The sequence below is a fragment of the Gopherus flavomarginatus genome, chromosome 1 (genome assembly GCF_025201925.1).
Source record: "Gopherus flavomarginatus isolate rGopFla2 chromosome 1, rGopFla2.mat.asm, whole genome shotgun sequence".
Classification (NCBI taxonomy): Eukaryota; Metazoa; Chordata; order Testudines; family Testudinidae; genus Gopherus; species Gopherus flavomarginatus.
Genome location: NC_066617.1, coordinates 192046205 through 192059435, shown reverse-complemented (window position 1 = coordinate 192059435; position 13231 = coordinate 192046205).

Sequence of the window (13231 nt, the reverse complement as noted above, 5' to 3'; positions counted from 1 at the left end):
GTTGGGGGTCTCTGGGGTGAGTGGGGGATATTGAGGATAGTGGGTTTAGGGTCTGTGATTTTGGGGCCTGTGAGGGAAAGAGGGTTGTTGGGGTATATTTGGGATAGGAGGGCATTTGGGAGTCCGTGTGAGGGATGGGGTATATATGGGATGTGGTGGGAAGGGCATCTGGTGGTCTATGTATGGTGGGGGTGTATAGGACCAAGGGCACTTTAAGGTGGGCCCCCACAATTTACATAGTACAGAGGGTCCCAAGATTCTTTAATCTGAGGGTGTAGGGGCGGGCATCTAAACCCACCACTGAGGAGGAATCAATTTCACAAAGCCCAATGGGGCACCCAAGCATTCCAGACAGGCAGCCCCATGCCCACAACAGTGAGAGCTCCCACCCTCTCTCAGGCTAATGGCAGTGGCTCCACCTTCTGCATAGGCAGAGATTGCTACATCAGTTACACTCAGGTTGGTTTTAGAACTTTTTTTTCACAGCTCTGAGGGCTAGAAACCTGAGATTCTAAGTGTCTGCAAAAAAAGGCCTTAGGCATGTGCCCATTGTTCCGATGCCTTAATTTGTCCCGAAGGTGTATCAAAACATCACTCAGTGAGAACCAAGTCTGAGGAGTCCATCAGTGTCTATGTGATCATATTCTGAACCCCTTGCAAATTTGCTGTAAGTGATGTCTCACTTTGTGATCTTGAGTCGGTGGACCTTGGCTTATTGGGTAGAGCTTGGGATAGTAACATTGGTTTCTCTCCCTCCCTCCCCCCCCCACACACAATTTGAGCCTCGATAAAGGTCACTATTGAATATTAAATGTAGCAAGAGATGGTAGAAATCAATAGTACTTTGTTCGTAGACTTACTGCCCTAGTGAAAAAGCATGTTTGCAAAATTGCTTTATTTTTCTTCTATTTTTGTTCTGTATAGAGACAATCTTTCCCTAGAGTCTCCTTGACCATGCTTGAGTAGTCTGTTTAGTACGGAACACTGACATTCTGAGTTAGAGTAGGTGGATACAATACGTGGACTCATTGCAATTCCCTTGGGTATATGTTACAGTCCTTCTGAAATGTATGTGTCTATTCTGTTTGTCTACCTGCTTGGATAGCTCTGTGGCCTACATCTATATATCTATCTAAAGTTTATGAGGCCCCATTTGTGGATGCTTATATTATCAACTTATTCTTGCCACCCAATTCTTAAGAACAGTATAAACTGTTTGCACCGTTATCAACCATGCCTCCTCCTGTTTATGTATAGATATTCCTGCTAAGCCTGGCCAGAATTTGGGCATAGCAGTGTTATAAATGCTTACATTGTATCTACTTTTGTAAGCTGCTGTACACTTTCCCCAAGAGAAGAGTCAGAACTTGTCTTTAAATGTTTATCACTGGCTCTAGGCAGGTTTTGTAGTTAGATCAATGGATGAACTTCTTAATTGTTAATGGTGTATTGATTACAGAATTTCTTATAAATTATGTCACTTACTTAATAAAGCTTTATTATGTAACAAAAAATATCCATCTATCTCCTTTAACTTTTGAAGTAGGGTATTATTAGTATCTTATTAGCTGCATTTTAATCTGAATTTATAACAGTAAAATATCTAGTAACGCATAGGTTTCAAGATCAATGTATACAACTTAACATTCTAAAGCTAATTAGTTGTGGTTGTAATATTTAAGGGACTATTTCAGAACAATGGGCTATTGAACTTTGCTTAGCAAAGCTGTGCAGAAATGTGAAAATTGCCTGCTTTTAGAAATTAAAATCCACCTGAAGTTGCTGAAAATTCTACAAAAGACGTCTGTTAAAACTCAGCCTAGAACTTGACAGCGTCATCAAAAACAGCCCTTCATTTTATCCCATTTTTTCCATGGCCAACTCTTGTTGAGATTCCTAAGAAAGGTTTTGGGTCTGACTCACATGTGCCCTCTCAAATTTCTCCATTGCTCACCAGAACTGGAAGTAGGACTACACCTCAGCTCTGAGGAAGCAACAGAACTCAGAAAGCAAGGAATGGTTCATATAGTAAAATTGGGCTATAAATATTGTTAGAACTGTCAATTAATCATAGTTAACTCAAACGATTAAAACAAATCAAATTCGGTTTTTTAAAAAGTTGCAATTAATCACTGTTTTAATTGCATAAGAACATAAGAATGACAAAGGTCCATCTAGCCCAGTGTCCTGTCTTCTGACAGTGGCCAGTGCCAGGTGTCCCAGAGGAATAGAACAGAATAGGTAATCATCAAGTGATCCACCCTGTTGCTCATTACCAGCTTCTGGCAAACAGAGGCTAGGGATACCATTCCTGCCTATCCTGGCTAACAGCTGTTGATGCACCTATCCTCTAATTCTTTTTTAACCCTGTTATGGTCTTAGCCTTCACAACATCTTCTGGCAAGGAGTTCCACAGGTTGACTGTGCATTGTGTGAAGAAATACTTCCTTGTATTTGTTTTAAACCTGATGCTTATTAATTTCATTTGATGACCCCTAGTTCTTGTGTTATGAGAAGTAGTAAAGAACACTTCCTTATTTATTTTCTTTACACCAGTCATGATTTTATAGACCTCAATCATCTCCCCTTAGCCATCGCTTTTCCAAGCTGAAAAGTCCCAGTTTTATTAATCTCGCCTCATATGGAAGCTGTTCCATACTCCTAATCATTTTTGTTGCCCTTTTCTGAATCTTTTCTAATTCCAATATATCTTTTTTGAGATGGGGTGACCACATCTGCACACAGTATTCAAGATACGGGAGAACCATGGATTTATATAGAGGCAACATGATAGTTTCTATCCTATTATCTATCCCTTTCTTAATTATTCCCAGCATTCTGTTCACTTTTTTGACTGTTGCTGCACATTGAGTGAATGTTTTCAGAGAACGAGCCACAATGACTCTGCAGAAAAAGACCTAAGGATTACAGTGGATGAGAACCTGGATATGAGTCGACAGTGTGCCTTTGTTGCCAAGAAGGCTAATGGCATTTTGGGCTGTATAGGTAGGGGCATTGACAGCAGATCGAAGGATGTGATCATTCTCCTCTATTCAGCATTGGTGAGGCCTCATCTGGAGTACTGTGTCCAGTTTTGGGCCCCACACTACAAGAAGGTTGTGGAAAAAATGGAAAGAGTCCAGCAGAGGACAACAAAAATGATTAGGGGGCTGGAGCACATGACTTATGAGGAGAGGCTGAGGGAACTGGAATTATTTAGTCTGCAGAAGAGAAGCCTGAGGTGGGATTTGATAGCTGCTTTCAACAACCTGAAAGGGGGCTCCAAAGAGGATGGATCTATACTGTTCTCAGTGGTAGCAGATGACAGAACAAGGAGTAATGGTTTCAAGTTGCAGTGGGGGGAGGTTTAGGTTGGATATTAGAAAACACTTTTTCACTAAGAGGGCAATGAAGCACTGGAATAGGTTACCTAGGGAGGTGGTGGAATTTCCTTCCTTAGAGGTTTTTAAGGTCAGGCTTGACAAAGCCCTGGCTGGGATGATTTAGTTGGCAATTGGTCCTGCTTTGAGCAGGGGGTTGGACTAGATGACCTTCTGAGGTCTCTTCCAACCCTGATATTTTATGATTCTATGATCTCTTTCTTGAGTGGTAACAGCTAATTTAGACCCAATCATTTTATGTGTATAGTTGGGATTATGCTTTACAATGTGCATTACTTTGCATTTATCAACATTAAATTTCATCTGCCATTTTGTTACCCAGTCATTCCCACCAATTGTTGCCACCAACTGCACTGTTAATAGAATATCAATTCAAATTTTTGATAAATATTTTGGATGTTTTTCTACATTTTCAAATATATTGATTTCAGTTACAACACAGAATACAACGTGTACACTGTTTCCTTTTTCATTATTTTTTATTACAAATATTTGCACTGTAAAAAAGTTAAATGGTATTTTTCAGTTCTCCTCATACAAGTACTGTAGAGCAATCTCTTTACTGTGAAAGTTCAACTTACAAATACAGAATTATTTTTTTACATAACTGCACTCAAACAAAACAACGTAAAACTTTAGAGTCTAGAAGTCCACTCAGTCCTACTTCTTCAGCTAAACACTAAGACAAAAGTTTGTTTACATTTATGAGACATAATGTTGCCCATTTCTTATTTATAATGTCACCTGACAGTGAGAAAAGGCGGGTTCTGCTCAAAAATTATCCATAGCAGTGTGGACCGACGTACCTTCAGTTTAATCATTTTAGTTAGAGGCCTCCAAAAGAAGGTTGATTTTCTTTTTTGGTGGTTCAGGTTCTGTAGTTTCTGCATTGGAGCGCTGCTCTTTTAAGATTTCTGAAGGCACGGTCCATACCATATTCCTTTCAGATTTTGGAAGGCGCTTCAGATTCTTAAACTTTGGGTCGAATGCTGTAGCTATCTTTAGAAATCTCATATTGGTACCTTCCTTGTGTTTAATCAAATCTGCAGTGAAAGTGTTCTTAAATTGAACAACATATGCTGGGTTGTCATCCAAGACGTCCATAACACAAAATATATGGCAGAATGTGGGTAAAACTATGGAGCAGAAGATATACAATTCTCTCCCAAGGAGTTCAGTCACAAATTTAATTATCACATTATGTTTTTAATGACCATCAGCAGCACAGAAGAATGTTCTCTGGAATGGTACTCAAAGCGTGAAGGAGCGCACAAATGTTCAGCATATCTGGCATGTAAATACCTTGCAGTGCTGGCTAGAACAGTGCTATGTGAATGCCTGTTTAACAGTGTGATTAAAACTGTGATTAATTTCAACTAGTTTTTAATCTTGCAATTAATTGTGATTATTTTTAATCATTTGACAGCCCTAAATGATCCACCATATGCAATAGTAACAATTCCCAATGATTAGAGAAACTGGGTTTGCAAGAAAGTGGTAGGGCTTGTCTGCTGACCAGGTCTGTTTGCATCTGTTCAAACCAAGAATGAAACACCTGCTGGCTTATTGTGGAAGGCACAGGTCAGTATTTGTATTTGAAATTAAAAGGAAGTGAAAGAAGCTCTTTGGACTGACAGGAAATTAGGGAGCTATGATAGAGAAGATCCTGCAGAGGAGACCCTTGGAATGACTAAACTCAAGAAGGAACATTAGGATGAAATTTATGTGGTGGTGGTGGTGTTGAGTTACCAATGAAAACAAACCCCAGAAAGGGATTTTTTTTAAAAAGATTTGATGTAGTTCAAACAAGAACTAATACAGGGAAGTTATGTGGCCTATGTTAGGTAGGAGGTCAGACTAGATGATCACGGTGGCCCCTTCTGGCCTTATAGTCTATGAATCTATGATTTTGGACACTAACTTAATCTCTGTGTGCACTGTGGAGCATGGGATAGGAATCCAAAGGAATGTAATAATGTGCTAGATTGCCTATTAGCATCAGACACTGGGGCTAGATGAAAATGATTCTCTGTTTGCTTGTTTTCCCCCAGATTGATCAGAGAGTTCATCTAAAATACAGACTGTCTGAGAAACCAAAAGGAAATGGTTCTCAGATGAGAAACTCAAGCAACCATGGACATAGAACTTACAACACCCAATGTCCACCATGTGATTTGTCTCATGTGACCAATCCCAGTGAACAGAACTCAGATTTGAAATACACAGCTAACAGTGTCCAGACACAGTTTAGATGATCAGAGTGAAAGACTACCGTGGAGATTTTATGAACATACAGCTAAGGGTAACATAAAATCCCTCCTTCGTGTGTAAAGGGTTAAGAAGCTCAAATAACCTTGTTGGCACCTGACCAAAAGGACCAATAAGGGGAGAAGATATTTTCAGATCTGTGGGGGAAGGTTTTTGGTTTGTCTCTCTCTGTGTGTTCTCCCTGGGCCAGCGAGGAATCAGGGCAGGGAAAATACATCTCCCAAAGTCATACCTGAACCAAGCATCTAAGGTTATAAATTGTAAGTAATAGGCAGGAAATGCATTAGATTATCTTTTGTTTTAGCTTGTGAATTGTCCCTGTGCTAAGAAGGAGGTTTATTCCCATCCTTCTGTAACTTTAAAATTTTGCCTAGAGGGGAATCCTCTGTGTTTTGAATCTTATTACCCTGTAAAATTACTTTATATCCTGATTTTACAGAGGTGATTCTTTTATTTTTTTCTTTATCATAAAGTTCTGTTTTAAGTCCTGTGCTCACCTTGTTAACCTATTTGATTGGTATATTATACTCAAGCCTCCCCAGAAAGGGGAGTGAAGGGGCTTGGGGGAATATTTTAGGAAACTCCAAGTGATCCTTTTCCTGAATCTTTATCTAACTCACTTTGTGGTGGCGGCAGTACCCATCCAAGGACAAGGAAGGATTTGTGCCTTGGGGAAATTTTTATCTAAGCTAGTAGAAGTAAGCTTAGGGGATCTTTCATGCAGGTCCCCACATCTGTACCCCAGAGTTCAGAGTGGGGAGGGAACCCTAACAGGAGGAAAAAATGAAATTTAAGCAAACAACTTCTGGTTCATGGCTGCAAACTGAACTGAAATCAAGAATGATTTCAAGTACTTTAACAGATCAAGACAGTGAGATATAACACCTATGCTTCTAACCAGAATAACAGAATTAAATAATACAGTAGCACTGAGCGCATTTAGCACAATTTCTTGATGTTTTCTTGGTATTGTCATTGCAGAAGCTTCTAGATTTATAGTATTCCTTACAGCAATTATAGTCAGAGTGCCATAGCTGAATGTCCAAATATTTAAATGTGAGAAATTACATAAACTATCCACAAATAATAGCATTAAAGGAAAGTACTTCTACTACCACCAAAATTACATTGATAACATGGTTGTCAGGAATAAAAAGGAACAAAACAAAACTGGTAGCCATTTCAGGGAAATTAGAGGGTATTATGGGTAAATATATAGGTTAGTATTATAGAGGGAGCTGACAGTGACCCCTGCATTTAAGCTGCCTAACACATTGTATTATGAAGGATTCTTGAACCTTTTCTTTAAGAAACTCACAACTCCATAGTTTGCAACATGCATTTTATACTCAGCAAAAGGATAACTGACAGATTATGGAGGTCTCTATTTTTTGTCCCATGAAATTCTGTTCAGCTTGTCATGAGATATAAATGTTAAACATTATCATTTCTCTTCTCCCAATTGTATTCCTAAAGAAAATGTTGCCATCTGTCAAAATAACATGAATATTCTAAGGTCAGGCTGTTGTTGCCCCCAAAGCAGCAGCAGTACTTGTTGCATTGCTATTGTCTGGAGCAACTTTGTTTGGGATTGGAAAGGGGAAAATGACCCAAGCTGGTCTCCCTGGCCCACAGAAACCAGAACATAGCTCATGGCCCTCTCTAAGGGCACCATCTTGGGCAAGAGTTCCTACAACTCTCAGAGGAAAGAAAAGAAATAGCTAGGTCAAGCTGGGCCTCCAAATTCCAACCACCCTTCAAATCCAGTACTTGGACCTAGCCATCCTTTCTCCCTCTTGGGCTATCAGTCTTTTCCTGCTGACAGGAAATGTAGTTGGTTAGTCCTGTAGCTTAAGTGTTTGCAATCTGTGCAGCAGTGCTGAAGGTTAAAGATTCAAAATCCTACTAATGAGGCTTCATGGAGATTTGTTATAATTGTACATACTTTTGTTTTTGCCTTTTTCCTTCAAAGAAGGCACTACCTAGACTTTAAAATTTAACTTCCTATGTAAAAAAAAATGTTGTTTGTGTTGAAAAGTCAAGCACTTGATATGTAAGAAATACTAGATTTACAAATGCTGTAGAACCTTAACTTGGCCCTCTTAAGAATATGTATTCTGATGCAGAGTTTAATTTGATGATCTCATAGTATTTTTTTTTCTACAGGGTCCCTGCCTGATATATTTATTAACAGGAATATTTATTCACTGGTATACTTACGGTGAAACAAACCAACTAATCAAAAACCTACTACTGAACCAAGATACTCCACTGCATACCCTTCTCCCTTTGGGAGAGGATGAGAGAGCATACAACTCCTGTATTCAGTTGCTTAACACACTAATGGAAGGGGCTGAAATACATCAGTGATGAGCATGTGTCATAAACAGATGGTTAAGGGTTAATGCCTCTTTTACCTGTAAAGGGTTAAAAAGTTCACCTAGCCTAGCTAACACCTGACCAGAGGGACCAATGGGGGAACAAGATGTTTCAAAACCAAGATAGCTCAGGCAGAGCAGGGAAAAATGTCAGGCAAGGAGAAGAAAACCATATAGCAACAACTAGAATTGGCCAAACTCCAGGCTAAGGAGCGCCAACAGAAACATGACAGACAGACGGCCAGAGAAGAGGCTACCCACAAAAGAGCTGTGGAGGCAAAAGAAAAAGAGATGGAGATCCAGAGGGAGGCCCACAAGCATGCCCTGGAATTAGCAAGGGCTAAGCAGGAGTTACCAGACAACCCTAACAACCCTTCTCCAGGTACTGTTTCCCATCCCGAAAAATTCCCCACCTACAAGGCAGGTGATGATACTGAGGCCTTCTTAGAAAATTTTGAAAGGGCCTGCCATGGGTACAGCATCCCTACAGACCAGTACATGATAGAGCTGAGGTCACAGCTCAGTGGACGGTTAGCAGAGGTGGCGGCTGAAATGCCTAAGGAACACATGAACGATTATAAACTTTTTCAAACCAAGGCCAGGATCAGAATGAGGCTAACACCTGAGCATGCCCGTCGGTGGTTCAGAGCCTAAGGTGGAAACCAGATGTGTCATTTACCCGACATGCCTACCACATTGGAAAGAATTGGGATGCCTGGATATCAGGAGCAAGTGCTAACTCTCTGGAAGAGCTGTCCTTCCAAATGCAAATGGAGCAGTTCTTAGAGGGTGTTCCTGAGGAAATAGAAAGGTACATCCTAGATGAGAAGCCCAAAACTATAACCTAGGTGGGGGAGATTGGAGCCAAATGGATGGAAGTGGCAGAAAAGAGAAAAACTATTAGCAGTTGGAGTGAATATCAGAGGGGGCAAACCGAAACTAAACCCTATCACCAGGGCAACCCAAGGCCCCACCTACAATCCAAGGAAAGCCCCAGACACCTTATTGTCCCACCTCACCAGTCTCCAGCAACCCACCTCATCCCAGTGACCAGTCAGCTGGGCGATGTTTTAAATGTAATGAACTGGGAACCAGGAAGACTGGCGTCCTCAAAGACAGTTAGTACTTCCAACTAAGTACCAGGTAAAGCTCTTGAGCTTATCCCATGATCATCCCAGTGGTCATTCCGGGATGAACAGAACCAGACACCGGTTGGGGAAGTCTTTCCACTTGGAGGGAATGGGCAAGGACGTTACTAATTATGTCAGGACTTGTGAGGTATGCCAACGAATGGGAAAGCCCCAAGACCAAGTCAAAGCCCCTCTCCAGCCACTCCCCATAATTGAGGTCCCATTTCAGCGAGTAGCTGTGGATATTCTGGATCCTTTCCCAAAGAAGACCCCCAGAGGAAAGCAGTACATACTGACTTTCATGGATTTTGCTACCCAATGGCCAGAAGCAGTATCTCTAAGCAACACTAGGGCTAAAACTGTGTGCCAGGCTTTAGCAGACATTTTTGCCAGGGTAGGTTGGCCCTCCGACATCCTTACAGATTCGGGAACTAATTTCCTGGCAGGGACCATGAAAAATCTGTGGGAAGCTCATGGAGTGAATCACTTGGTTGCCACCCCTTACCACCATCAAACCAATGGTCTGGTGGAGAGGTTTAATGGAACTTTGGGGGCCATGATATGTAAATTTGTAAATGAACACTCCAGTGATTGGGACCTAGTGTTGCAGCAGTTGCTTTTTGCCTACAGGCCTGTACCACATCACAGTTTAGGGTTTTCACTGTTTGAACTTGTGTATGGCCACGAGTTAAGGGGCTATTACAGTTGGTGAAGCAGCAATGGAAGGGGTTTATGCCTTCTCCAGGAACTAACATTCTAGACTTTGTAAGCAACCTACAAAGCACTCTCCGACACTCTTTAGCCCTTGCTAAAGAAAACCTAAAGGATGCTCAGGAAGAGCAAAAGGCCTGGTATGATAAACATACCAAAGAGCGTTCCTTCAAAGTAGGGCACCAGGTTATGGTCGTGAAGGCGAAATGTCATGGGAAGGGCCATTCATGGTCCAAGAGCGCCTAGGAGCTGTTAAGTATCTCATAGCATTCCCCACCTCAACCCTAAAGCCTAAAGTGTACCATGTTAATTCTCTCAAGCCCTTTTATTCCAGAGAATTAAAGGTTTGTCAGTTTACAGCCCAGGAAGGAGATGACGCTGAATGGCCTGAAGGAGTCTACTACGAAGAAAAAAGTAACTGTGGCGTGGAAGAGGTGAACCTCTCCACAATCCTGGGATGTCTGCAGCGGCAACAGATGAAGGAACTGTGCACTAGCTTCGCACCAATGTTCTCAGCCATGCCAGGACGGACTGAACGGGCATACCACTCCATTGACACAGGTAACGCTCATCCAATTAGAACCCCACCCTACTGGGTGTCTTCTCATGCCCAGGCTGCTACAGAACAGGAAATCCAAAACATGCTACAGATGGGTATAATCCACCCCTCTAACAGTGCATGGGCATCTCCCGTGGTTCTAGTTCCCAAACCAGATGGGGAAATACTCTTTTGCGTGGACTATCGTAAGCTAAATGTCCCGACAACTATCCAGTGCCACGCACCGATGAGCTATTGGAGAAATTGGGATGTGCCCAGTTCATCTCTACATTAGACTTAACCAAGAGGTACTGGCAAGTACCGATAGATGAACCCGCCAAGGAAAGGTCAGCCTTCATCACCCATGCAAGGGTGTATGAATTTAATGTTCTTCCTTTCGGGCTGCAAAGTGCCCCCGCCACCTTCCAAAGACTTGTAGGTGGTCTCCTAGCAGGATTGCGAGAATCTGCAGTTGCCTACCTCAATGATGTGGCCATTTTTTCTGATTCATGGGCAGAACACCTGGAGCACCTGGAAAAAGTCTTCAAGCGCATCAGGAAGGCAGGACTAACTGTTAAGGCTAAAAAGTGTCAAATAGGCCAAAACAGAGTGACTTACCTTGGACACCAGGTGGGTCCAGGAACGATAAATCCCCTAAAGGCCAAGGTGGATGCTATCCAAAAGTGGCCTGTCCCAAAGTCAAAGAAACAGGTCCAATCCTTCTTAGGCTTGGCCGGATATTACAGACGATTTGTACCACACTACAGTCAAATCGCTGTCCCACTAACAGACCTGACCAGAAAGACCCATCCAAATGCAGTTAAGTGGACTGATGAGTGCCAGAAGGCCTTTAACCAGCTTAAGGCAACACTCATGTCTGACCCTGTGCTAACGGCCCCAGACTTTGACAAACCATTCCTAATAACCACAGATGCATCTGAGCGTGGTGTAGGAGCAGTTTTAATGCAGCAAGGACCAGATCAAGAATTTCATTCTGTCGTGTTTCTCAGCAAAAAACTGTCTGAGAGGGAAAGGCACTGGTCAATCAGTGAAAAAGAATGCTACGCCATTGTGTATGCCCTGGAAAAGCTATGCCCATACGTTTGGGGACAGCATTTCCAGCTACAAACCGACCATGCTGCACTACTGTGGCTTCATATTGCCAAGGGAAACAACAAAAAACTTCTTCGATGGAATTTAGTTCTCCAAGATTTTGATTTTGAAATTCAACACATTTCAGGAGCTTCTAACAAGGTAGCTGATGCACTCTCCCATGAAAGTTTCCCAGAGTTAACTGGTTAAATTGTCCTTGGAATGTGAAAAATCTTGTAGTTTTAAATTAGTAGTAGTATATGTAAAGGTGCATGTGTTTTATTAATCTGTTTATTCTAAAGTTCTAGGAAGAAATCACCACCAGTGTGGTTCCACACTGTCTGAGATTTGGGGGGCGTGTCATAAACAGATGGTTAAGGGTTAATGCCTCTTTTACCTGTAAAGGGTTAAAAAGTTCACCTAACCTAGTTAACACCTGACCAGAGGAACCAGTGGGGGAACAAGATGTTTCAAAAGGAAGGAGGGAAGTTTTTCCTTTGTTTTAGAGTTTCAGTTTCAGCCGGAGTGAAAAAGATCCAGGAACCAGCCTCTTATCAGAGTAGTAAGTTTTAGAAAGGAATAAATAGGTTTATGTTTATTTCTTTGTAACCTGTCTTATGCAATTAGAGGTAGAATCAAATTGGGTATTTATTGTGTAACTAAATTTGTGCTCAGGGGAACATCCTCTGTGTTTTGAATCTGTTGTCTGTGAGAGTAGCTGGTATGCTAATCTCTCCCAGAGGGTTTTCTTTTACCTTTCTTTTCTTTAATTAAAAGCCTTTTTCTTAATACCTGATTGATTTTTCCTTGTTTTTAGATCCAAGGGGATTGGATCTGGACTCACCAGGCATTAGTGGGAGAAAGGAGGAGGAATGGTTAATTTCTCCCTGTTTTAAGATCCAAGGGATTGGATCTGGACTCACCAGGGAATTGGTGAAGGAGTTTCTCAAGGCTACCCAGGGAGGGGAAGGTTTTGGGGGGAAAGGGAGTGATCCAGACACTGAAAATTCTGGATGGTGGCAGTGATACCAGATCTAAGCTAGTAATTAAGCTTAGATGTGTCCATGCAGGTCCCCATGTCTGTACCCTAAAGTTCAGAGTGGGGAAGGAACCTTGACAGCATGGTATAAGAACCTGTGTAGAATAAGATGAAAATATAAAAGGGCTGATTTATGGTTGCAAGCATAATCATACATTTGGCATTTATTAACTTCCAAGTGCTTCCCTTTGCCACCTAAATAACATTATTTCAAGGTTTTTAATAATGGAATATATTATATATATAGTGTGTTACTGACCTGCTGTGTGACCTAGTGTTTCATCTCTGTGCCTCGGTTTCCTCTTGTGTAAAATGAAGATAGTGGGTGACATCCTAACCCACACTCCAGCCCCTTTATGCCAGGTAAAAGGCTGTAGTGGTGTAAAGATTCCCTCAGCACAGGAACTGCATAACTCAGTCATCAGGCTGCTTTCTGAGGACAAGCCTGTCATGGTATAATCCTCACTCTGAACCTTAGCGTCCAAAAAGATGGGGTACCAGCTTGAATTCCTCTAAGCTTAATTACCAGCTTAGAACCTGTAGCTCTGCCACCAACCAGGAATTCCAGTGCCTGGTACACTCTGGTTCCCCCAAAACCTGGCCCGGGGACCCCCAAGACCCAGACCCTCTGGATCTTAACACAAGGAAAGTAAACCCTTTCCTTCACCGTTGCC